The following is a 26,790-nucleotide window of genomic DNA, read 5'->3' on the forward strand; positions in this document are numbered from 1 at the left end:
ACAGAATTTGAAGCAGGCTCCAGTCTCTTGAGCTGTCAGCACAGAGCCCAACGCAGGGCTCAAACTCACAGAACTGTGAGATCCTGACCTGAGCCGAAGTTGGATGCTTAACCAACTGAGCCACTCAGGTGCCCCAGGCAGTTTTTTTCTTTTAGTACTTTGAATACTTAAGCCTGCTGCTATCAGGCCTCCTGGATGCTTAACCAACTGAGCCACTCAGGTGCCCCAGGCAGTTTTCTTCTTTTAGCACTTTGAATATTTAAGCCTGCTGCTATCAGGTCTCCTAAGTTTCTAATGTGCAATTTGCTGATAATCTTTTTGAGAATGCCTTTCTTGATGATTTGCTTCTCTTGCTGCTTTCAAGATTCCTTGTGTTTGGCTTTAGGAAGTTTAATTAAAATATATCTTGATGTGGTAATCCCTATCAAAATAAGACCAGCATTCTTCACAGAGCTAGAAAAAACAATCCTAAAATTTTTAGGGAACCAGAAAAAAAACCCCAAATAGCTAAAGCAATCTTGAAAAAGAAAACCAAAGTTGGAGGCATCACAATCCTGGACTTCAAGCTGTATTACAAAGCTATAATCATTAAAACAGTATGGTACTGGCACAAGAACAGACACTCAGATCAATGGAACAGAACAGAGAACCCAGAAATGGACCACAAACGTTATGGCCAACTAATCTTTGACAAAGCAGTAAAGAAATATCCAATGGAATAAAGACAGTCTCTTCAGCAAACGGTGCTGGAAAAACTGGACAGCGACATGCAGAAAAATGAACCTGGACCACTTTCTTACACCATACACGTAAGTAAACTCAAAATGGATGAAAGACCTAAATGTAAGACAGGAAACCATCAAAATCCTGGAGGAAAAAGCAGGCAAAAACCTCTTTGACCTTGGCCGCAGCAACTTTTCATTCAACACATCTCTGGAGGCAAGGGAAACAAAAGCAAAAATGAACTATTGAGATCTCATCAAAATAAAAAGCTTCTGCACAGTAAAGGAAACAATCAGCAAAACTGAAAGGCAACCAATGGAATGGGAGAAGATATTTGCAAATGACATATCAGATAATGGGGTAGCATCCAAAGTCTATAAAGAACTTAACAATCTTGACACCCAAAAAACAAATAATCCAGGAAAGAAATGAGCAAAAGACACAGATAGACATTTCTCCAAAGAAGACATTCAGATGGCCAACCAACACATGAAAACATGTTCATCAGGGAAATACAAATCTAAACCACAATGAGATACCACTTCACACCTGTCAGAATGGCTAACATTAACAACTCAGGCAACAACAGATGTTGGCGAGGATGTGGAGAAAGAGGATCACTTTTGCACTGCTGGTGGGAATGCAAACTGGTGCGGCCACTCTGGAAAACAGTATGGAGGTTCCTCAAAAAATTACAAACAGAACTACCCTATAACCCAGCAATTGCACTACTAGGTATTTATCCAAAGGATACAGGTGTGATGTTCTGGAAGGGCACATGCACACCAATGCTTATAACAGCGCTATTGACAACAGCCAAATTATGGAAAGAGTCCATTGTCCATCGATGGATGAATGGATAAAGAGGATGTGGTTATGTATACAATGGAATATTACTCAGCAATCAAGAAGAATGAAACCTTGCTATTTGCAACCATGTGGATGGAACTAGAGGGTATTATGCTAAGCGAAATTAGTCAGAGAAAGGTAAATACATGACTTCACTCATATGCGGACTTCAAGATATAAAACAGATGAACATAAGGGAAGGGAAGCAAAAACAATTTATAAAAACGGGGGGAGGGGGCTAAATAGGTAAGGGGCATTAAGGAATCTACTCCTGAAATCACTGTTGCACTATATGCTAACTTGGATGTAAATTAAAAAATAAATTAAAAAAAAAAGTGTCTCTCTGAGTTCATCTAAATTATTTAGAGTGCAAAGAGCTCCTTGGATGTTTATTTTCATTAAATTTGGGAAGTTTTCGGCCCTTATTTCTTCAAATATTCTCTCTTCTCCTTTGAGCACTCCAAATGTATGTTGCTCCACTTGACTGTGTATTATAGCTCTCTTAGATTGTTTATTTTTCTTCAGTTTGTTTGCTCTGTTCATTTTTCTTCAATCTGTTTTCTTTCTGTTCCTCAGACTTGATAATTTGCATTGTCCTGTCTTTGTGTTTGCTGACTCTTTGTTCTGCCTATTCACATCTGCCTTTGAATCTACTGATTTTTCCATTTTAGTTCTTGTACTCTTCAGTTTCAGAATTTGATTTCTTTTTATTTTTCCTTTATTGGTATTTCTTCTGTTTTCCAAATCTTTCTTTAGTTCTTTGAGCATCTTTGAGACAGTTGTTTTTGTCTTTGTGTAATATATCTGTCATCAGGACTTTTTCAAGGGCAATTGATTTCTTTTTTTCCTTTAAATGGGCCATACTTTCTTATTCCTTTGTCTTGTAATTTTTGTTGTGGTTGAAAACTGGGTTTTTAATCTAATGTGGTAACTCTAGAAACCAGATTTTCCCCTTTGCTGTTTTTTGCATTGTTTTTATTTTATTTTATTTTTTGATTGTCATAGACTCCCTATGTGCCAACGTTCAGGCTGAGGTGTAAACTTAAGGTCTTTTCAGGTCTTTTCTGGGCCTTTTTCTGGGCATGTGTGGTCACTTTTGAAATTTCCCAATATATGCAGCTGTTTTAGAATATTGTAGTCTTTAATGTCTGTTTCCCAAAGGGGGAAAAAAGAGAAAATTGAATGGGCCAAAAGAAGGTGCTAGCCCTTTAAATCTCCCAGAAGTCACTTCAGCTGGAGGGGAGGGACTTGCAACAACAGGGAGAGGTTCAACAACAGTAGTTGGTTCCCACTTTTTCTGTGAACCTCTGTGATCAGAAGCAGCAGTCAGAGACCCCAGCACAGGTTTCTGACATTTGGAAGAGAGGATCCTTTTTGCCGATCTTGGCTCTCACAAGCTAATGTGAGCCTCACAGGACTGGGAGAAGAGGTTGGGTAGCTGTGCTAAGAGCTGAAACTGACTGAAATTAATTACAATGTATGGCCAAGCCTTCTCCTAGCAGATGCAAATCTTCAATAACTCCAAAATACCAAAACAGTTACGGAAGATCCTGCCAGGGCAGCTGCTGCCTAGGTGGGGAGATCGATTCCTGATGCTTCCTATTTCACCATGTTCCCAGAATTCTCTCTGAGCCTCTTTTTGAGTTTCAATATATATTCACTTTATTATTTTATTACTTGATTTTAGCACTGCCAAAGTACTGTGAGGTTTTTTGCTTGCCTTTTCTGTTTTGTCAATGCAAATATTCAGTATATCAGTTATATTAGGGATTAATAGACTTTATGTGCCTCATTTAAAAGGACATACAAAAACACATTCTGAGTTCCAAATAACTGATATACCAAAGCACTCATGGAATAAACATAACCCAATGGATCACTGTGTCCTCCCTTTGACTCTGAAACATGACTGCCTTAGAGACTCTCCATGACTTCTTAGCTGTCTTTGGCTTCTTCCCAGTAGTAGAAGGGCTTAGAACCAAAAGGTGATTTGTAGGTAGTGAGAGGAAAGAGATAGTTATAGACACTATATGGAGCCATAATCTTGCGATAACATGGATGTTACTTTGTAAAACACGTATCTGTATCAGATCAACTATGATTCCACACTTAAGAAGAATACAATGATTTTACCCCAGGAAAATTATCAAGAAGTTACAAATTATTATCTACCAACACTTTACTCTTTTATAGCAAACTGATGTTAAAGTTGTCACTATATGCTAGACATAGGTTCATCTGGATTATCTCAACCTACACAACCACCCTATGAGGTAGGTGCTATCATTATTTCTGTGTTCCAAATGAGGAAACCAAGGCTTCAAGAAGTTAGGTATAGCTTTCCCAAGTCAATAGCTGATAAGAAGATCCAGAATTAAATCCGAATCTGACTCCAAAGCCCAAGCTCCTATTACTTAATATATATATAAAAACTTAAAACAGTGTCTAGTATATAGTAAGCAATTAGTAGATGTTAGCCGCTGAAATAATAACTATAATTTATTTTAAAACAATGTTTTAAATGGCACTCAGTCAACCTCTCTGTGCCTAGGTTTCCTCATTTATAAGATTAGGACACCTATTTCAGAGTTATTGTGAAAACCAAATAAATTCTAGCTATAAAAACATTTAGAAAAATATATAGTGTTTAAAAAGACAAGGAATTATTATATCACCACTACAGGTAAAAAGTCTCCTGTATTACAAAGGAGCCTTTTGCTCTGTAAGCACAGAAGCCTAGAACTTAAGCACTATCCTCATAACAAGAGTTACATTAATAAATTTAGTAAAGCTGTCCTAAATTATTCCAATATGATTCTTGCAGAATGACAAGCAAAGAGAACACTGAACTCTATTCATGAGTGTGATTATAAATTTGGTGCTTAGGAAGGTATATTTGCTCTTTCAGTTCACTAGCACTGTGGGTGAATTTGGCTTATACTACAGTAGTTCTGTTCACATGTAGCCAGGACAGAATATCTATAGTTAGAAGCATAGCAATATAACTCTAAATTTGGGGCACAGCTAACTCCACATTATACTAAAACAATCAGGAGAATGGCGTTCAAAAACCTTGTTCTTTGTGTCCGTGGTCTGGTTATTTTTAAACTACTAAGAAGATTTTTTTTTTTTAATCGATTCATGTTAGTTTTCTGCTTATTCTTAATACCACTAAGGAATTTTTATTACTTATATTATTCTAAGGAAGAGTTAAAAAACAAACAAGAAATAAGCTAAGGGGAGAGATTTCTCAGTTTATTTTGTCAGTCACCAAAACCAGAGTCATTCTGTGAAAAGTAAGGACACCTGCAACAGTTTCCTTTGTAGCTGAGAATTTAAAGTACACTTGAACACACAAACCCAGAAAGTACCCAACTATCTTTTAAGCTTCTATCCATGACTATGGTTATATCTGCATATTCCTAAATAGATTTTTCTTCCTTTAGGTTTTTTTATTTTACGAGGGGCTATGGTGGTGAACCACTTTGCAATTCAGAACCCTCTAACCCTCCCCCCACCCCCTGCTCCTTTTCAAACTTTTCAAAAAAATTTTCTTTTAAAAATTCTTCAAAAATTAATTACATTACTTACAAATCACTTCAATATCTGGTACTTTATTTTCTGGAAACTCTTTTTGTCTAATCTAAATTCCTGGTACTGCAATTTAAACCAGATTCCTCTCATTTCTGTTTTCTCTGTAAGAGATAAGTAAAACCAGGATGATCAATAAAAAGAAAGCACAGACTTATGTATATTTAAATTGTTATCAATTCATTTTCCTGTGAATAAATCTAAAATATTAACAAGGTAACATTTCCTTACTTAAAATTTTTTTAATGTTTATTTATTTTTGAGAGACAGACAGAGTGCAAGTGGGGAAGGGGCAGAGAGAGAGAGAGACACAGAATCTGAAACAGGCTCCAGGCTCTGAGCTGGCAGCACAGAGCCTGATGCGGGGCTCGAACTCATAAACTGTAAGATCATGACCTGAGCCGAAGTTGGAAGCTTAACCAACTGAGCCACCCAGGCACCCCAACATTTCCTTATTTTAGAGTTGCTTGACTTAAGCTAGCAAAAAATTACTTAGTAGATAACAATGGTTTGTAAACAGCTATCAAATGAGTTCATCCTTTTCTCCATCTTCACACTGAAGCAATCAACAAGTACTTCCTGAGCACCAATTCTTTGCCAGGCACTGAGTTCAATACAGACATGTTCCCTGATTTTAAGGAGCTTACTTTTTAGTAAGGGAAACAGACAAGAAAATGAAAAAATAAGTTGCAAGCCCACACGCCAGTGTCATCAGAACATTTAACTCAGAGCAAAGACAAGTGACTGGAGGCCTCCTGGGAAAGGTAACCTCTAAGTCGAGTCCTGAAAGACGGAGGGGAGTTTGCTAGGGCACGGGCAATCCAGATCAAGAAGAGTACATGCAAAAGCACAGAAGTCTAAAAGGACATGCCTGCTCCAGATGCAGTAAGTAATTTCTTAGCTGGAAGGTAGGGTGTGCAAGGGGAAATATTAAGATAGGTGGGAATGTAGGCTCGTGTCATTTCCTGAGGGGCCAGTTTGCACTTTCACAGTTCACATTTTCCCTTATAATCTGAAAGATGCCACTCTTGTCTTAACCAAAATACCATCCTATAGAGGCAGAAAATCTAGAGTACATACAAGGAGAACTTGTAATTCCTAAGAATACAGTCAGTAATGTTTTACTTTCTGTGATGCCCAAAGTCTAACCTACCAGTCACCGCATCCATCTATAAACATAACTATTCTCCTAACAGCATCTGGACCTGTCTACAGTGAGTGTCACTGGAGAATGATGACCTGAAGTTCAGATACTTCTTCCAGACCTAAAAAAAAAGTTACCCACTTTGACCTCATATTTCACACTGAATTTGAAAAAGTCACTTTCAATCATGCATTTTATGAATGAAATAAAAGCATCTATAGCTATATATTTAGTACCTAACTACCTATCTATCAATAATTGTGTGTGTACTTAGCACATACTGAGAAAATGGTACTAAAATGGCTTGCTAAAAATAAAACAAGAGAAATTAAAATGGAAGATTATATAATACACCACTCTACCTTCAATTATACTGGTCATAATTCAATCCTGAAATCATCTATAACTTTGGAGTATACTTATAACTAGAAACACTGGTGATGAAATTTATACAATTAAGTCTGAGTGTCCGTAATCTCTGACCTAATATATAAAAACACAACTACTGACGTGCAAACCCAGAAGATGAGTCACTCCGCTCTAGCTAAGTCAATAATGTGAATCAGTACCAGTGGCAACAAGCCCAGCATCTTCAATCACAGGAAAAAATACCATCAACCTTGGGAACTCTCAAATCTTTAGTTGAGTACTTTATATTGCAATATAAAAATATGTACAAGGAAATCAAATACCATCCTCCAGTAACATCAAAGTGACGGACATTGTCTAGGAGAGGTCACATAGCTCTCTTCACTAAAAATCCACAGGCTGCACCACAGTAAGCAGACATGTAAGATACCAGTAAGAAAGTACAGGCATTCTCCAGAAATGCCTGAAAATTGGAATAAATATACTTGATCTAATGGAAACGGTGCATTCAATTTTCTGTAAGTATTGTGTAACAAAATTCCATGTTCGGATTCTTCAACTCAGTTATTTCTATGTATTAATTTCTCCAACTGTGTCAAATTAACAAATGATAGCTTAACCCTCATAATAAACTGCTAGCTTATAAATTTAATAATAGACAGTCGTCCACTAGCCTAGATCGAACTCTAGCATAATAAACATTTAACCTATGAGGTTTTACTAAACTGAGCAACAGTAGGAGATAAAACCTAAGTATCAATTTTACAGAATTTTGCTTATTAGGCTACCCCTAATACTTCTTTAAAAAAAAAAAAAAAAGCATTTGCCTTTATTCAAAACAACAAAACACTAAATGCAACCCACTCTAACTTCAAACTTCATGTGAAATATACAACTTATTCAGTTATCAATCAAACTATAAACATCCATTAAACAATATAACAAATGGAAGAAAATCTCTAGGCATCTTCGCTTTTTATATTATATGCTTAACCTAGAACTAAATAAACATTAATGAAAAGGAAATATAACCTAGAACTAAATAAACATTAATGAAAAGAAAATAGCATGGTAATTTAAAAAACTGAATATATAAGTGGAATATACCATAAATCTGTATTTCCAAATACAGATGGGTATCATGCTAGTATGAGACTCCTATTAAAAGCTTAAATAGTGACTGTGTGTATACATAGAATGTATACATACAATCTACTTAAAGTAAGGCTAGCCAAATGCCAAGCAACTCTAAATAACCCTCAAAACTGTGTCATGAATAGCTCATCAGTTCTGCATTTAACTCAATCTAAATGCTGTTAAACATAATCTCAAAGGAAAATAAACTTGATTATTTATTTTCCACTTTTAGAGCAATGCATTCAAAATTACTATTATAATAAAATTACCTGATTCAAATACACCACTAATAAAAATGGTTGATATATGTGTTACCTCCCAACCTCCCAAAATGTGCCCCCCCCCACAAAGTTAACCAGAAATATTTTCATCAGAGTACATCTATCCATTTATGGGGCCATTAATAAGCATTGTTTAATGACCAAAAAAAAAAAAAAAAAAAAGTTCATTGTTTAAAGTTAAGCAGGAAAAAAAGAACAGATCTGTTCTTTTAAAATGCAATATGGTATCCTGGATTGAATTCTGGAACAGAAAAAGGGCATTTGTGGATAAACTGGGGAAATCCAAATAAAGTCTGTAGTTAATAGCATTGTGCCAGTGTTGATTTATTAGTTTTGAAATATGTGTCACAGTAACTATATAAGATTAACATTAGGGAAGGGGTGCCTGGGTGGCTCAGCTGGTTAAGCATCCAACTCTTGATTTTACCTCAGGTCATGATCTCATGGTTTCTGAGTTCGAGCCCTGCATCAGGCTCTGTGCTGACAGTGTGGAGCCTGCTTGGGATTCTCTCTCTCTCTCTCTCTCTCTCTCTCTCTCTCTCTCTCTCTCTCTCAACATCAGGGAAAGCCAGGTAAAGGGTATATGAGAATCTCTGCAGTATATTTTCAACTTTTCTGTGATTCTAAAATTGTTCCGGGAAAAAAAAAATTATTTTAAAAATTACTCCTTGTGCCCAGCAGCAAATATAAGAGGCTTCTCATTTAAAAAAATAACATTCACACTTATTTTTCTCTCTCCCACATGTACACAAAATATACACAGAAAAAAAGACTCCACTAAAACACACTAAAATATTAACATTTGGTTCACTGATGGTAGGATGAAAAGCACATTTTTCTCTTTATATTTTCTACAGTGTGAATTACTTTTATAATCAACAATAAATTACTGACTAAAGAATATACAAATCAATACTTGTATTAAAGACTTCTTCTGAAAGAAAAACTATAAATGTCTCAGCAGAGCCCAAAGGCAGACTATATACAAAACAGGTTAGGGCAGAGTGTGGAGAATGCAGTGGCCAGGGGAAACTGCCAGGAGTATTTAAGTAGGCATAACCTAATTAGTAAATGTTGGAAACCTGCCAATACACAGAACTTAACATCCACTCTGAGGCTAAAGGTGCTCACAGCCAGCAAAGCTGTGCTCAGAATTCACATGTCTTAGGGGAATGTCCTGAAGGGCCCCCACAATACTAAGAATTTATGGAGATACACAGCTTGGGTTTATTCCAAACAAAAATAACGCAGCTGGGGGCACCTTCCTGACTCAATTGGTGGAGCATGAGACTCTTGATCTCAGGGCTAGGAGTTCAAGGCCCACCATGAATGTAGAGATTTCTTAAAAAAAAAAAAATTCTTAAAAAAAAAAAGCAGTTGGATGTCTGGTACACAACTACCCACTGAGAGCTTCTAGAAACATTCTTCAGTAACCTGGTGTGGTCTTTAGGTATTTCTCCTCTACTTCTTCCTTCTCTTGCACCTTCCTACAACCTATGCCCGATCCTTTGCCCTAAGGCCTAAAAATGTCACTCCAGTGCCATTAGCAACGTGAGTAGAAGGATCAGGATCTAGAGATCACTGGGATTACACAATCAAATCCTATTTCAGATGTTTATGTTCTAGAACTCCATTAAGCAATAGAAAGAGAAAATTAATCAATACCAAATGTCTCCCAATCGAAATGAAAAATTAAAAAATTAAAATACATTTTGTCCCTCAGAGGAAGTGCCAGTGGAATCAGACTGCATTCTGACAGAGTTTCTTCAAAGCTGTAATCAGAGTGATTTACCTGTATCAGACTGTCTATCCCTACCAAAACAGCAAGCACTATGTGGCCAGTTCTGCACTTTGCATCAGTTTTTTTTTTTTTTTAATTTTTTAATTCTTACTTTGTTTATGGTCACCCTCGTTCTCAGTTGATAGTATAGCAGGTCCTAGAACCGTCACTTAAAACATGTATGTGCATTTTTTTTTTTTTACTCTTGAATCCTTACTTTGAATCTATAATCAGATAACAAAGCCCATTAGGTGCAAAATACAGCCCTATATTCAGAGGAATATTCTATGTTAAAATACATGGCCTTTACTTCATGAGCTTTATAACAGCAATTTAGAGGCCACCAAAAAAGTGATCCTCAGGTATGAAGGCCACTATATTATTACTGCTGTTGCTGTTATTTCAAATAAAAATGGAGATATACACTATTTTTCATCAAAGCTAAGACACAATTGATTTTAAAGCTGGTATTTTATATACCACTAAGAAAAAATTTGCCAACTGAACCATGACATGCCACTGATTTTAAGGTACACCTGAATTTCAGTGAATAAAATTGGAAAAAAGTCTCTTAGAATCAATGTAGTGTACAGTCAAAGAAAACTATCAACTTACTACAAATAACAATAAGGAAAGTATGTTAAAATATCTTTTCTTTGCTCTTTCCCAGATGCTAGAAGACAGTTATAATCAAGTGACAGGATTTCAAAGTGTCCAAAACCCAATGTTCTTTTGAGCCTTGATAAATATTTGTCTAGAGAATAATCTTTCAGTGCAGACTGCTGGGAACCATTTTTTCATTCTTCAAATAGGGAAATGAAGTGAAAAAATTAATCAAAATTTACTGGAAGCCAAATTTAGAATTTTTAGTTTCCCTGTCTACCATTTTAACAAAGACAATATGCACTTTTTCCCTAGAGCTTTCATGGTTTGTTTTCCTTCGGTTCTACCTTGATTTTAAATTCAGGATATCAATCAACCAAGGTGAAGGTAATTCCAAAGAGCTATATTCAAAAGTACAGCTAAGATCACTGGGGATATTCCCTCTAAGGACAACTTATAATAAAATATCTTAAAGCAATGATGAGAATATTTCTTTCTTCCTTTTTTAAAGGCAAATGTGGAGAAAGCAAATGTCTACAGAAAACAGTGAGAATATCTATCTATCTACCTACCTACCTACCTACCTACCTATCTATCTATTTTGAGAGAGAGTACTTGAGCTGGGAAAGGACAGAGAGAGTGGAAGAGAGAGAATCCCAAGCCGACTGGGCCACCTATGCATCCCAAAAACAGTGAGAATTTCTAAGATGTTTTATTCTATCTCACTTTCACAACATTTTTTCACTAGTACTGGCTAAAAAGCTATCTACGTTAACTCCTTTTTTAAAAAGAAACCCGGGGGCACATGGGTGTTCGGTCAGTTAAGCATCTGACTTCAGCTCAAGTCATGATCTCACAGGTCATGAGCTCAAGCTCCTTATCAGGGTCGCTGCTGTCAGCACAGAGCACTTCAGATCCTCTCTGTCCGCTCTTCCTGCCCCTCCCTGACTTGTGTTCATGCTCTTGCTTTAAATCAAACATAAAAAATATATATATATAAAAGTCTGTGAACTTAATTAATTCAACAGTTAGCTACAAAGAATACTAGTCTCATAAAATTATGTATATACAACATTCTTGTCAAGCCTTAAAATTTTTCCACATGCAGGGCACCTGGGCGACTCAGTCAGTTGAGTATCCGACTTCAGCTCAGGTCACGATCTCACAGGTTTGTGGGTTTGAGCCCTGCATAAGGCTCTGTGCTGATAGCTGGGAGCCTGGAGCCTGCTTCACATTCTCTGTCTCCCTCTCTCCTCTCTGCCCCTTCCCAGTTTGTGCTCACTCTCTCTAAAATAAATAAATCTAAAAAAATTTTTTTCACATGCAAATTCAAAATCTGAATTCTCTGAAACTATGAACCCTGCTAAATATAAGGCAGAATGCAAGTAAAGCAAGACTTTAATTCTCATATAATTGATAAATGGCCTACATTTATTTATTTATTTGCTTGTTTATTTAGACAGCTCTACTGTCTTAATGTATTTTAAAACACCACATCAGAATCTAAAATAAAAGGCTTTGTTTTTAGCATTCTAAATCCTCCAGCAGAAGGCAGTATCAATCTCTGATAATGCCAGCAAGGCAGCATGATAAAATGAAAACATCATGGGCTTTAAGGCAACAGAAATCTGCTTTGTTTTTGTTTTAGTTTATTTTTTGAGAAAGAGAGCCAGATAGGGAGGGGCAGAGAGGGAGAGAGAAAAACCCAAGCAGATTCTATGCTGTCAGTGGAGTCCAACACAGGACTCAATCTCACAAACCATGAGATCACAACCCGAGTGGAGATCAAGAGTTGGATGCTTACATCAACTGAGCCATCCAAGCTCCCCCAGAATTCTGAATTCTTATTTAACCTCTCTGAATCTATGTTTCTCATAATTCAAAACACCACCACTACCTACCTCATATGGTTGTTACAGTTTTGGAGGCTGTTGCAATAATAACAATTGGGGTTGGGGGTTGTACTGAATTCCAGTAACGAACAATGAAAACAGAGGAAGCTAGATTAGAGCAAAATATAAATGTTAGCATCAGTAATACTTGATAATTGGTTCCACTGGGAAGGAAAGCAAGATTCAAGGAATGCGTCCACATTTTCATTCAGGTAACAGTACATTCACTGAACTAGGGAACACAAAATGGACACAGGTTTAGAGAAGTAGATAAACTCAGTTTTGAAACCACTGTGATGCCTATGAGATTTCCAAGTGGAGATGGCCAACAGGCAACCAGAAATACAGGTATGGACGTGGAAAAGAGATATGAGTTGGAGATACAAACCTGGGTCATCTTATGGATGCAAGGCATGGGACAAAATGAGACTGCCCAGTGAGAAGAAAAGTAAAACCTACAAAAACTCAGAAATACCACTATGAGAGGGAAATGCAGAAGAAGAGAAGTCCACAAAAGAGGCTGGATTGGCACTGTCCAAGAACCCAAAAGAAAATCTCCAACAGTATGCTATACAGAAGCCTAGGGAAGATCATGACTCAAGGTGAGATGGGGTAAGAAAAAGTGCCTCATTAGGAAGACTGCAAAAACCATGGAAAGCTAATCTAAAGAAAAGACTATTGAGCACTAAGGAAAAGCTGAGCAGAAACATTCAGCTATCTTCAATTTCTGTTTCATGGAGTAATGGACTTAACTTGCTCCTGAAACAGAAACTGAACCAAAATAATACGAACCAAAATGTAAGAAGTTGGCGAGAATAAAACAGACTTCACCTAACAAAGAACTGAGTTCCCAGTCACTGGCAATGTTCAGTAGATAACAATACTGGTCAAGGAGTTGATGAGATGACTTTGAGCTTTCTTTCAATTGAAGTAATATTCAAGGACTAAACTAAATCTGAAATACTTACATAAAAGGAATAAAGGGACTGATACAACAAAAAAGCTCTTATATATTTAGAAATATAAAGTAATGACTCCGTGGAGTTTTAAAAATCATATTCAGTTAATTCTAAGTAAAACACATAAAAAAGAGAAAGGCATCTTTAACCTTGTGAGTCCATTACATATCTATTTTTTTTAATATTTATTTTTGAAAGAGAGACAGATAGATCTCAAGCAAAGAAGGGGCAGAGAGGGAGACAGAGAATCTAAAGCAGGCTCCAGGCTCTGCGCTGTCAGCACAGAGCCCGACACAGGCCTTGAACTCATGAACTGAGAGATCATGACCTGAAATAAGTCAGATGCTTACTGACTGAGCCGCCCAGGTGCCCCTAACCTTGTGAGAACAAAGTAAAACACTTAGTATGAAATAAAAACTTTTAGGAGGTGATCCAAGATGGTGGCATAGGAAGAGCCTGAACTTACTTCCTCCCATTGACACAAAGAATCTACAGCTACATATGAAATAATTCCCACTCAAGAAGAACTGAAAACTTGCTATTTGAACAGCTCCTTCCACAAGGGATAAAAGTGCCACATCAAGATAGGTAAGTGAGGCAGAAACATGGTCTTACCTCCTCAACCCCCACTACCACCACCCACAATAAGGAGGGATCTCACAGACCAGAGCCTCTCCCTGAAAAGTGAAAAGTCTGTGCCCAACCTTAGCCACACCTATAGACCATGGACCCCCACAAAGTGAGCGAGCTTTGTTCCTGCGTGAAAATGTATAAACAGGATCTGGTGTTCTGCACACTGAGGACATGTGCTTCCTGAGGGAGTGGGTGGAGACAATCGGGGGTAAAATACTACCTGCTACTCATAAAACTAAATCAAAACATAATATGAAGGAAGAAAAAAACACAGTAAGAAAGCTAAGGAAAACATAAAGATGGATGAACCATCAAGTCAGGAAAAGTGATCTAGAATTGACAATGAAGGTGTGATTGAACCAGATACTGATGCCTCTCAAGAAATGGAAGACGAAAATATAGAGATAACCGAGAAAAGGATGAATCAAGCAACTGATTAAAAAGTGGCTGCCACTGAAGCCCTAAACGACACTGAACTAGAGAAAGCCACTTACTCGTTCATACACGCCATCCAGCTGAGTGCTATGTGGGTACTGTGCCTGCCAAAAGAGCCAGTGTCTTCATCAAATTACAGAAGCCGAATGCTGCCACGTCGAAGGCTGTGACAGAGCTATTGAAATAAATCCTGATTCAGCTCAGCCTTACAAGTGGTGACAGAAAGCACAGACTTCTGGGCGACTGGGAAGCAGCAGCACATGACCTTGCTCCTGCTTTTTAAACTGGATTAAGATGAAGATGCTAGCGCAATGCTTTTGAAAGAAGTTCAACCAAGGACCACGAAAACTGCTGAACATCAGATAAAGTATGAGTGAAAACACGAAGAGCAAGAGATCAAAGAAAGAACAGAAAGGGTTAAGAAGTCAACCATGAGAGCACCCAGAGGTAGGAAGAAGCCAGAGCTTTATTTCCCAGGTTGCTTTCCTGGGGAGCCATGCCAGGTAATTTTTCTGAAGGAATGTCTGGAATGGCAGGAATGCCTGGGCTTAATGAAATTCTAAGTGATCTAGAGGTTCTCATGGCCATGCAGGATCTAGAAGTTATGGTGGCCTTCCAGGATATGGCCCTGGAACCCCACAAGTATGTCAAAATATCAGAGCAACCCAAAGGTTATGAATCTCCTCAGTAAATTTTTGTCAGCCAAATTTAGAAGTCAAGCATAATGCCCTTCTGACAAATAAAGCCCCTGCTGAAAGAAAAGCAACTTAGATCACCTAGCGAATTTCACAGTAATAAAAACGTGTGCACCTCTGACCTTCTCATGGAGACAGCTGGGGGCCTATGAAGGGAATTCCTACCGCTCTGCCCCACACGCAACTCAAACATTTTACAGTGGTTTGCCATTAGGGTATTCATTCAGATAATGTTTTCCTACCAGGAATTAGAATTTTTAAATACTTTTTAAACCTTCAAAATATGTAAAACCATATTAAAAGGGTGTGTTAACCCCCACATTTTTCTGTACCAATCATTTGAGGTTTTTTCCTTGGATTAACTGAGCAAGGAAGATAGTTCAGTATGGAAGACTTATTATTCAGTTTGAGGGAAATAAAGGTCTATTAGCAAGAGACAAACAGAACATTTAAACAGATGAAGTCTGAGTTGGATATATGGTTACTGAGGCATTTTGACTGGTCTTTTTAAATGTTTTATTATTTAAACATGATTTATTTCGATAAAATTATTGGGACCACCACTATGGCATTAGGACCTGGGAAGGGACTGGAAGCACTTGGCAGGACAACAGCAACCTTACACCTTACACCCTTGTGCAGATGCATTTAAATCTTACGATGCGGTGAAGGGATGAGATTTATCATGCTGCAATAGAGTTGGATTACTTAGCTGTGCTCTTGTCTGATATAGAAAAAAAGTTTCTCATTATTTCAAGAAAATAGTAATACTTTACTTTTTTAAGTTTATTTAGAGAGAGAGTGTGTGTATGTGTGTGCGCCTGCGTCCAAGCACGTAAGCGAGGGAAAGGCTGAGAAAGAATCCCAAGCAGACTCCACACTGTCAGCAAGGAGCCTGACATGGAGCTCCATTCCCATGAACCATGAGATCATGACAGAAGCTGAATCAAGACTCAGACACCTAAATGACTGAGCCACCCAGGTGCCCCAAAAATTACTTTAAAATAACTAAATTCTCCAATCATAAGACAAAGAATGGCTAAATAGATGTATTTTTAGAAGACTTATCTATATGTTGCCCACAAGAGACTCACTTCAGATCTAAACATGATGGGATGGAAAAAGATATTCCATGCAAATGAGAACAAAAAGAAGGCTGGTGTGGCCATTCTCCTATCAAACAAAATAGACTTCAAAACAAAAACCATAATAAAAGACAAGAGTATTACATAATAATAGAAATCAATCCAACAACAGCATGTAACATTTATAAATATTCATGGACTAGCATAGGAGCACCTAAACATAAAGAGAAAATATTAACAAGCCTAAAGACAGAAATTGACAGCAACTCAGTATTAGTAGGGTAATTTAATATCCCACTTGTATCAATGGATAGATCATCCAGACAGAAAATAAAGGAAATACAGCCCTTAAATGACACATTAGACCAGATGGACTTAATAGATACACACAGAACATTCCATTCAAAAGCAGCAGAATACACATTCTTCTCAAGTGCACAAGGAACATTCTCTAAGACAGATCACATGTTGGGCCACAAAACTAATCTTAACAAATTTAAGAAGACTGAAGTACTATCAAACATCTTTTTCAACTACATGGTATAAAACTAGAAATTAGTTAAGAAGAAAACTGGAAAAATCACAAATTTGTGACAATAAAACAACATGCTACTCAAAAGCCAATAGGTCAATGAAGACATCAAGGAAAAAATTAAAAAAATATCTTGAGACAAATGAAAATAGAAATTCAACCATCTAAAATTTATGGGATGCAGCAGAAACAGTTCTAACACGAAACTCTGAAATGATACAGGCCTACTTCAGGAAACAAAAGAAATATCCATCTAATTTTATACCTCAAGGAACTAGAAAAAAAGAAGAAGAACAAAGCTCAAAGTTGGTAGAAGGAAATAATAATAAATATCAGAGTGGAAATAAATGGACTAGAGACTAAAAAAAAAAAGACAATAGAAAAGATCAATGAAATTAAGAGCTAGTTCTTTGAAAAGATACACAAACCTTTACTTAGGGTTACCAAGAAAAAGAGACGGCTAAAATAAAAACAGAAAAGAAAGAGAAGTTACAATACATACTACAAAAATACAAAGGATCATAAGAGACTACTAGGGACAATTATAAACCAACAAACTGGATAACACAGAAGAAATGGATAATTTTAGAAACACAACTTCCAAGACGAAATCATAAAGACATATCTGAATAGACCAATTACTAGTAAGAAGATTGAATCAGTAATTGAAAACCTTCCAACAAACAAAAGTACAGGACTAGACTTCACTGGTAAATTCTACCAAACATTCAAATTAGATTTAATACTTACTATTTTCAAGCCCCCTAAAAGCTTAAGAGGAAAGAATGCTTCAAAACTCTTTTACAAGGCCAGCATTATGCTGTACCAAAACCAAAAACAATAAAAAAAGGAAGTTACAGGCCAACATCCATAATGAATACAGATGCAAAAGTCCTCAACAAAATATTAGCAAACTGAATTCAACAATACCTTCAAAGGATCATGTATCATAGTCAAGCGGGATTTATTCCAACAATGCAAAGATGGCTAAAATCTGCAAATCAATCAACATGATACAGCATATTAACATGGTGACAGATGGAAACCAAATTCACTGTGGTGATAACATTGTAGTGTATACAAATATCAATTATGTTGTACACCTAAAACTAATATATTATATACCAACTTGCCTCAATTAAAAAAAAAATTGAGGGACACCTGGTTGGCTAAGTTGGTAGAACATGAGACTCTTGATCTCAGGGCTGTGGATTTGAGCCCCATGTTGAGTACATAAAGATTATCTTAAAAAATAAAATCTTTAAAAAACAAAAACAAAAATCCAAGGGCACCTGAGTGGCTCAGTTGGTTAAGCATCTGACTCTAGGTTTCAACTCAGGTCGTGATCTCACAGTTTCATGGACTTGAGCCCTGCATTGGGGCTCTGGGCTGGCAGCCATGGAGCCTGCTTAGGATTCTCTGTGTCCCGCTCTCTCTACCCCTCCCCCACTCACTCTGCCTCTCTCAAAATAAATAAATAAACTTTTAAAAAAACTTTTAAGGTTTAACCAAATTTTATAGTTGATTTTTGGCTGTAAGAATCCTGTTTAATGTCATTAAAATCTCCCCAACTGAGTTTTTATAAATTCTATTACTGGTGCGCCTGGGTGGCTCAGCTGAACGTCCAACTCTGGCTCAAGTCATGATCTCATGGTTCATGAGTTTGAGCCCTATGTCAGACTCTGCGTTGACAGCTCAAGGCCAGAGCCTGCTTGGGATTCTGAGCCTCTCGCACTCTCTCCCCCTCTCCCCCTTCTCTCTCTCTCTCACAGAAATAAACATATATTAAAAATAATTTTTTAAAATAACTTTTACTACTCAAGAAGTATGTTCTTTCTTTTCTTCTTTTCTAAAGCCCAGGCACATCAGTTTGTTTGCTTACTTGTTTTTATGGCAGAGTTTAAAAGTTATATGCAATGCTGACTATACTCCATTTGACCCTCCAGGCCACTCCCTCTCTTTGTGCAGGCCAGTACCTGCAAGGAGCACCAACAAACTGGGTTGGCTGTGGCTCCGTTCCCTGCGAAAGCTTTTCACATGGCCTCAATCAGACAACCCTCTCCAGTAAGTATGGCTCTTGCTGGTTCGGGTAAACACTTTCTCCCCGATTCCTTTCAAGACCTAGACGTGGTAACAGCTTCATCATTACTTGCTCCTTTCCTTGAACCTGCTTACACTCTGCAAATAACCCCTTCACTGAATTCTTTTGTATTAAACTTGTCAGTGTCCCATTTCCTGCCAGAATCCCCAACCGATACATTGCTACTGATGTTTCCAATACAGTAATTATATACTGCATTCTAACCACTATAGAAAATACTCTGAGAAATGAGTCATGGTCGTCAGCTTTTAGATTTCCTACTCAAACTAACTAAATTCCTAAGAACAGAAAATAAAAATTACCAAGGTAAAAATGGTCAAAAGAGAAAAGAATTTGTTTTTTACTAATTTTTAGAATTTTAGCTTTACTAAATGTTATTAATAACCCCAAATCTTATAGTCATCATTGACACCCCACTCTCACATCCCATATCCAATCCATCAATCCTTTCAGATCTATCTTCAAAATACATCCCAATTTCAACCACTGCTTACCATCCCCACCACTAATTCTCTGGTTCAAGCTACCATCATATCTTGTCTGAATTTTTACAAAAGGCTTCTAATTGATCTCTGCCTCTACTCTTGTCCTGCTCCAGTCTTTTCTAAACAGCAACCAGCTTAATTCTATCAAAAGTGTTACTGAAATTTTTTAATGGTGAAAAATCATGACTCTCATAAACAAAGTAAACATATGTCAAAGATAAAGTCATTAATTAATAAATGGTCGTTAAAATGTTAAAATTGGTTCAAATAAAAATTTCAAGAACCACACTCAGACAGAGAACAGGGATTTCTGGCGTGAGCTTACAAACAGATGTAAAATGGTTATATTCACAGGGCAATAATCAATCGTATTCCACCAGACAATTAATTTATACTTCTACATTTTTCGCAGTTTTCCACAAGTTACAGAATTGTAAAGTAACTCAAAGAAAATGAAACAGAGATAAACCCAAAGGATGAGCAAGATAAAGACCCACTTATCATTTTTTTGCCCATTTCAAAGTCGCTCACAACTTTCCCTGACAAAAATCTTGTATGTCTCCTCCATTCCACTGAAAGTAAAAATTAAAGGCTTTTTAATGGCCTGGACTACAAGATCTTACATATTTTACTATTGTTTCCTGCCATTCCAGCTCCAATACTGATCTCACGTACTAACTAACTCTCCTTCTCCACATCTGCTCCAGCCACACTGGCCTCGGCTTGTTTCTTAAGACACAAAGCATATTCCTACCTCAGGGCCTTTGCAACTTTTGTCCTATCTGAAACACTCTTCCAACAAACACCCTTGCTCCTATCACTTGCTTCAAGTCTTTATATTAGAGGACTTCCCTGAGCACCTTATATAAAATAAATAAACCTCTAACGCCCTTTTCTTCTTATAGTGCTATATTCTTGAATGACTTAGTACCAACGTGCATGCTACATATTGACTTTTTTTGGATTCTCTGTTTTTCTCCTCCTTAGCCACCACAAAATGTAAACTCCATGGTGGGGGACGGGGCCAAGACTTTTGTTTTCTTCACTGCTATATGCCCAGTGTCCAGACAGTGCCAGACACATATTAAATGCTCAGTAGGACTGAGATGAATGAATAAATAGGTACTAATGTTTCAAAACTGCAACATGATGAACTGATAAATTTTGCCCCTGAATTTCAACATAAAAACATATGAATAAAACTACAACCAAATAACCTTACATTTTTACTAATTAACATATGTGACTTAATATATAAAGATTACTTTTTAAAGTGGAGCTCAAAGTGTATTACTTATTGGTCTGAACACTGACAGTTATTTCATGAAAACATGCTTTAAGTAATCTCTATGCCCAGTGCGGGGCTCAAACTCACAACCCTGAGATCAAGAGTCACATGTTCTACAGCCTGAGCCAGCCAGGTACCTTTACAAAAAATGCTCTACAATTTAGCATATGGGGGGATGCTTGCCTGGCTCAGTGGTTAAGCGTCCAACTCTTGACATCCGCTCAGGCTGTGATCTCACAGTCGTGGGATGGAGCCCTGCATTGGGCTCTCTGCTGAACATAACCTGCTTGGGAATCGTTTTCTCTCTCTCCCTCTGCCCCTCGTCTACTCATATTTGTGCTCTCTCTCTCTCTCTCCAAACAAATAAACTTAAAAATTTAGCATATGGTGCCACAAAATTTCTCTTAGAAGTGGCTGTCAAAATGAGCAAGTACACTCAGAAAATGCAGGTGGCACCAAGTGTCCTCCTTTTCGTACTACATGAATTCAAAGGCTCATTTGGGTTGCAGTTGTTATAAATGATGTGATGCCCAAAGAGTCTAACTGGGCAAGTCAACTGCCTAAAAGTCATTATCCAATCTGTATTATTTCCTCCAAGCTTTGTCACTCCTTGAAGTTTTATAGTCTTGGCACAGACCTGGGTGAAGGTGAATAGGCTTCTAGATTTATGTTGGATTTCTGATCCTAAACCTTTCCCTAAGCTCTTTTATTTTTTAACCTTAAAAGATGCCAAATATTAATATTTTCTTTGAATAATACCTGAATTACCCAAAATACGCAAATCCAATGCTAGTATTTTTGGTCTAACTATTTAGTATTTCTTTGGTCTTGTTATTTGGTAGTTAATTTCTGCTTATAAGAGGAGTATGATTACATAAGTGGAAAGCATGAGTTTGGAACATCACAGGCCAGTGAAATGACTTAGCTATTAACTTAGCTTCTTCAAATATTTTTTTCTTTACACTAGCTCACTCAAAAATCTACTTAAAAATCCAAAGGACAAGAGAACTCACCTTTTCTTCTTACATCTATAAATAGACCAAAGGTTAAGCTAACTAAGTAAGGCTTTGTTCCTCCTATTGATAGAGCTGCAATTGTTTAAAATTGGGCTTGTTACCATGCACATTTTCAGGTTTTAATTAAAATGCTACAAATTAATATGTTTATTTTGTCAAAACTAGTATGTCTATTAGGGGAAAATATCCAGTATATGCTTCTCTACCCCACCCCACCCCCAACAATAGGTGGGTTGGAGGCAATAAATTGTTTTACTGATATATGGCCCAAGTGACACTTGCTTTAGTAATAAAAATATAACCAAATCACCATTCAAGTGCCTTAATTAAAAATGTGGTAAGATTATATCAAAGAATAAGAAAGGACTCTTAAGTAACAAATTATAGATTCAAAGATATTATCTGTAGTTTTTAACAAAAAATTTGACTGGCTTGAAGATTAAAAATTTAATATGATACCAAAGGACTTAAGACCATAATAAATACAACTTTCTACCATTTGTGAGTAGGCCTTCAGTTGGCATTAAATTAAATACAACATAATAAATGTTGGGTCTGTTTATAAGAATCAATTATGCAATACCCTCAAGCAAACTGCTCTTTTACTAGATTTTTCTAAACTTGGGTTGCTCCAGGAGTAATATGTATTTAAGAGTGAACATGAGCAAAAAATCTGGCAAAAGTTGTGAAGTACATGATTTCTGGGTTTAAAAACATACTTGAGGGACTCATTGGGTTTTTTAAAAATCTTATTTTTTAAAACAGTTTCAGATTTGGAGAAAAATTGAGAATACAGAGTTCCCAAAGACTCCATACCAGGTGTTACATATTAATAACATCTTACATTAGTATGGTACATTTGTTACAATTAATAAATATAGATATATAATTGTTACCTAAAATCCATACTTTATTCATATTTCCTTAGTTTTTACATAATATGCTTTTTTTGGTTACAGGATCTTATTCAGGATACCATATTATATTTAGTTATATCCCTTAAGGCTCCTTTTGGCTACCGTTTCTCAGATATTCCTTGTTTTTGATGACCTTGACAATCTGGGGAAATACAGGTCAAATATTTTGTAGAATGTCCCTCTAGTGAGATTTCTCTGCTGTTTTTCTCATGATTAGACTGCCATTACGTGTTTTGGGGAGAAGACCAGAGAGATAAGATGTCTTTTCATCACAGCATATTCTTTCAAACATACTGTCAAACTGACTTACCACTCCTGACCTGGCTGAGGTCGTGTCCATATGACTTTTTCACTGTAGTTACTCCTCTCAATCTCCTCTCATTAGTATACTCTTATTAAAAGGAAGTCATTATGCACAGCCCACACTCAAGGAGTGGAGAGTAATGTTCCACCTTGATGAAGATGGGAGTATCAACACAAATTATTTGGAGTTAATCTGCACAGGAGATGTGCCTCATCATTCATTCATTCATTCATTCATTCATTTATTCAACAATTTATTTATACCATATGGAGCCATGGGTACTTATTTTATACTTTTGGTTATAATCCAACATAACTTCACACTTCTTTTCTTGCTCAAATTATTCTACCATTGACCAATGGGAGTTCTTTCAGTTGGCTCCTATTCCTTTTGACATAGTCCCATTATTGTTTGTTTAAGTACTTTATTGCTTTTTGGCACTACAAGATGTTCTAGGTTGATCTACATATTTCTTGCCCCAGTTCTTGAATCCACCATCTCTCTAAGGAGCCCTGGTTCCTTTTAGTAGAGAACTTACTAGAAACCAAGATCTGGGAACCAGGTGTATTCTTAATACTAGGATCTCACTGCTTCCAGGACAGCCTGTTTTTAACTGAATTTTATGGTATTTGGGGGTAATTTGCATAATGAAATATAGAAACACATTCATGAATACACTATACTAGGTCTATGGAGTTTTAAATTAGTTTAATGCAATTATAGGTATATTTATCATCATTTAACAGATTTATTATGAAAATAACCTGAAAATATAAAGGAGACTAAATTTTTTAAAATATAAAACTGGGATACCACTTTTTTTTTGAAAAAGGAAAGGAGGACAAATCCATAATGTCAGAAATAAAAATGAAATATCACTATGATTTCTGCAGGTCAACAATCAGTTCATCAACTTTTTGGCTGCAGGATCCTTTTACACTTTTAAAAATTTGAGGGGTGCCTGGGTGGCTCAACTGGCTAAGCGTCTGACTTCAGCTAAGGTCATGATCTCACGGTCTGTGAGTTTGAGCCCTGCATCAGGCTCTGTGCTGACAGCTCAGAGCCTGGAGCCTGCTTTGGATTCTCTGTGTCTCCCTCTCTCTCTGCCCCTCCCCCACTCATGTCTCTTGTCTCTCTCTCTCTCTCTCAAAAGTAAACACTTAAAAATGTTTTTTAAATATTATTTGAGAATTTTTCAAAAAGCTTTTCTTCAGCTGGGTTACCTATTGATATTTCCCAAATTAGAAATTAAATCTCAAAAATGTTTAATATATTTATCAATTTATTGAAAGAATAATAAGCCTATGATGTGTTAACATAAATAATATCTGTATGGGAAAACAAACTTTAAAAACTTGATAAGAAAAGCAACATATTTTTGCAAATATCTTTAACGTCTCACTTTATAGATGACAGCTGGATTCTTATAATTGATTCTGCGATATGCTATTTTGGTTAAAGTATATAAGTATATGAAGGAAATCTAGCCTCATGCAGATATATAGTTGGGAAAGTGAATATTTCAATAATTATTTCAAATAACTGTTGATATTCCTGATTCTATACCTGAACTTAACAAATGGTAGCTTCCTGAAGTCTAGTTACACTATGGTTTCTAAAGCCATATCAATGAACTTTCACCTTCTATTACATTAAAATTAATTGGTTTACCTAGCACTCTCAATGGATCTTTTACCCATATGTGATTTCATATCATTATACATTGGTGATACGGAAAATATTGATTCACTGAATTATGCAGGTATTCCAAATGGACACAATTCAGAATGCAATATGAAAGGAAAGAAAATCATATTCTTTATTAACATTACCCACTTCACAAGAAAAGCCTTTCTTATTTTTATTTTTGTTTACTGATTGATTTTTGAGAGAGAGAGAGGGAGCAAGTGAGATAGGGGCAAAGAGAAGGAGAGAGAGAGAATCCTAGAAGGGGCAGAGAGACGGACCGAGAGAGGGAGAGAGAAGCGGGGCTCACCTGAAGTGGGAGCTCATGCTCACCTAAGGCGGGGCTTGAGCTCACGAATCATGAGATTATGACCTAAGTCAAAGATGGATGTTTAACCAGCTGAGCCACCACTCAGGTGCACCAAGAAAAGTCTTTAAGTATCTAGGAAGCTATCAAGTTCCCAGTGTCAGATACAAGTTTTCCAAAATTTTTTTCTTTAAATTGTTCTAACGTTTATTCATTTTTGAGAGAAAACAGAATGCAAGCCCCCAGGGATGGAGGGATGGAGGGGGAGAATAGAAAGCGACTGCTAATGGGTACAGGGCTTCTTTCAGGGACAATGAAAATGATCTAGAATTAGATAATGGAAACGGTTATACAACTATCTCTTGGGCAGAGAGAGGAAGACACAGAATCTGAAGCAGGCTCCAAGCTCTGAGCTGTCAGCACAGAGCCAGACGTGGGGCTCAAACTCACAAACCGTGAGGATATCATGACCCGAGCCAAAGTCAAATACTTTACCAACTGAGCCACCCAGGTGCCCTAGATACAAGTTTTCCAAAATTCTAAATTTCACTTGGAAGTTTAATTTTTTTTAAATCACTGGCTACAAATACAGTTGTTTTTCTTGAAGTGTTAGGCCCACTTAGTTCATTTTTGAGAAAAACAAATGTCAAATACATAAGTTCAAGTAATCAAAGTTTGCCTATCCTGTTCTTTGAAGAAAAAAAAAGTGTTCTAGAAAAAAGCAGCTAATTCAGCTCATAACTCAATTGAGCAAGTACTTTTTCTGAAGATCACTATCATGCTTCAGTACACAAAAGGAATGCTTTATGAATCCTTCACATTCTGTCACAAAAAATATTTTTAAAGGACAAGTACTCAAAGTGAAGACCTAATGAAATTAATAATTTTACTGCTTCATCAAGGACATTCTTAAATGGAACTGGATTTAAAAAACACAAAACTATGAATGCACGGCAATGAAAAAAAATCTATCAGTTTGGTACCACTGCCTTAATTTGTGCTAAGGTGTAGGCAGTTATACTCATCACTGCTTTTTCAGCATCACTGCAAATGTCAACAAGTGGAAGAGACAAAAGAAATCTATATTAAGAAAATAGTTTTGACCTCCTTGGTCTCAGGGACCCACAAAGGTCCACAGAACAGTTTGGAAACTAGCTACAATGTGAATAAACTTTGAAAACACTACATTAAGTCAAAGATGATAGACAAAAAAGGTCACATGTTATACATATTCTACTTATAGGAAATACCCAGAATATACAAATCTATAGACAAAGTAGATAACTGGTTGTCAGGGATGGAGGGGGAGAACAGAAAGTGACTGCTAATGGCTACAGGGTTTCTTTCAGGGACAATGAAAATGATCTAGAATTAGATAATGGAGATGGTTATACAATTTGGGGAATATTTTTAAACCTGAATTTTATACTTTAAAGGAGTGAATTTTATATGTGTATTACATATTAACTTTTATTTTCAGTTTTTTAAAAAAATGTTAATGTCTATTTATTTTTGAAAGAAAGAGACAGAGTATAAGCGGGAGAGGGCAGAGAGGCAGACACATATAATCCAAAGCAGGATCCAGGCTCTGAGTTGTCAGCACACAGCCCGACTCAGGGCTCGAATTCACGAGCAGTGAGATCATGACCTGAGCTGAAGCCAGACGCTTAACTGACTGAGCCACCCAGACGCTGCTACATATCAACTTTTAAAGGGCAAAACATCAGTTGGCCATTTAAAAACAAGAAAGAGAATGTAAACAGAAAAACAATTATTAAAAAATCAAACAGCTGCAATTCAAAATCTTCCCACTACGAAAATCAAGAAATGATGCTGAGAAAACTAGATATCCACATGCAGAAGAAGAACTTGGACCCTCACCTTACACTTTATATAAAAATTAACTCAGAATAAAGATCTAAATATAAGACCTAAAAGTATAATACTCTTACAACAAAACTCAGGTAAATCTTAATGA

The 26,790-nt window shown here is 36.6% G+C and overlaps 1 protein-coding gene and 1 pseudogene across 5 annotated transcripts in view; one reads left to right on the top strand and one right to left on the bottom strand.

Annotated features, from left to right (window-relative positions):
• The window catches only part of FRS2 (fibroblast growth factor receptor substrate 2), a 60,174-nt gene that overhangs the window by 23,706 nt on the left and 9,678 nt on the right, over window positions 1-26,790 (bottom strand). For 2 of the 5 annotated variants that reach the window (XM_077775216.1, XM_077775217.1), the window contains one exon: window positions 5,164-5,267. The exons of 2 other annotated variants lie outside the window; for them this stretch is intronic. The gene's annotated coding sequence lies outside the window, so the exon portion shown is untranslated. Of the gene's footprint in view, window positions 1-5,163; window positions 5,268-17,638; window positions 17,679-26,790 lie in introns of those variants that run through there. One more of the 5 variants, XM_077775221.1, reaches the window with a different exon arrangement.
• LOC144240867 (hsc70-interacting protein-like) lies at window positions 14,053-15,121 on the top strand (annotated as a pseudogene).

Source organism: Crocuta crocuta, unplaced genomic scaffold (genome assembly GCF_008692635.1).
Source record: "Crocuta crocuta isolate KB4526 unplaced genomic scaffold, BGI_CrCroc_1.0 scaffold97, whole genome shotgun sequence".
Classification (NCBI taxonomy): Eukaryota; Metazoa; Chordata; class Mammalia; order Carnivora; family Hyaenidae; genus Crocuta; species Crocuta crocuta.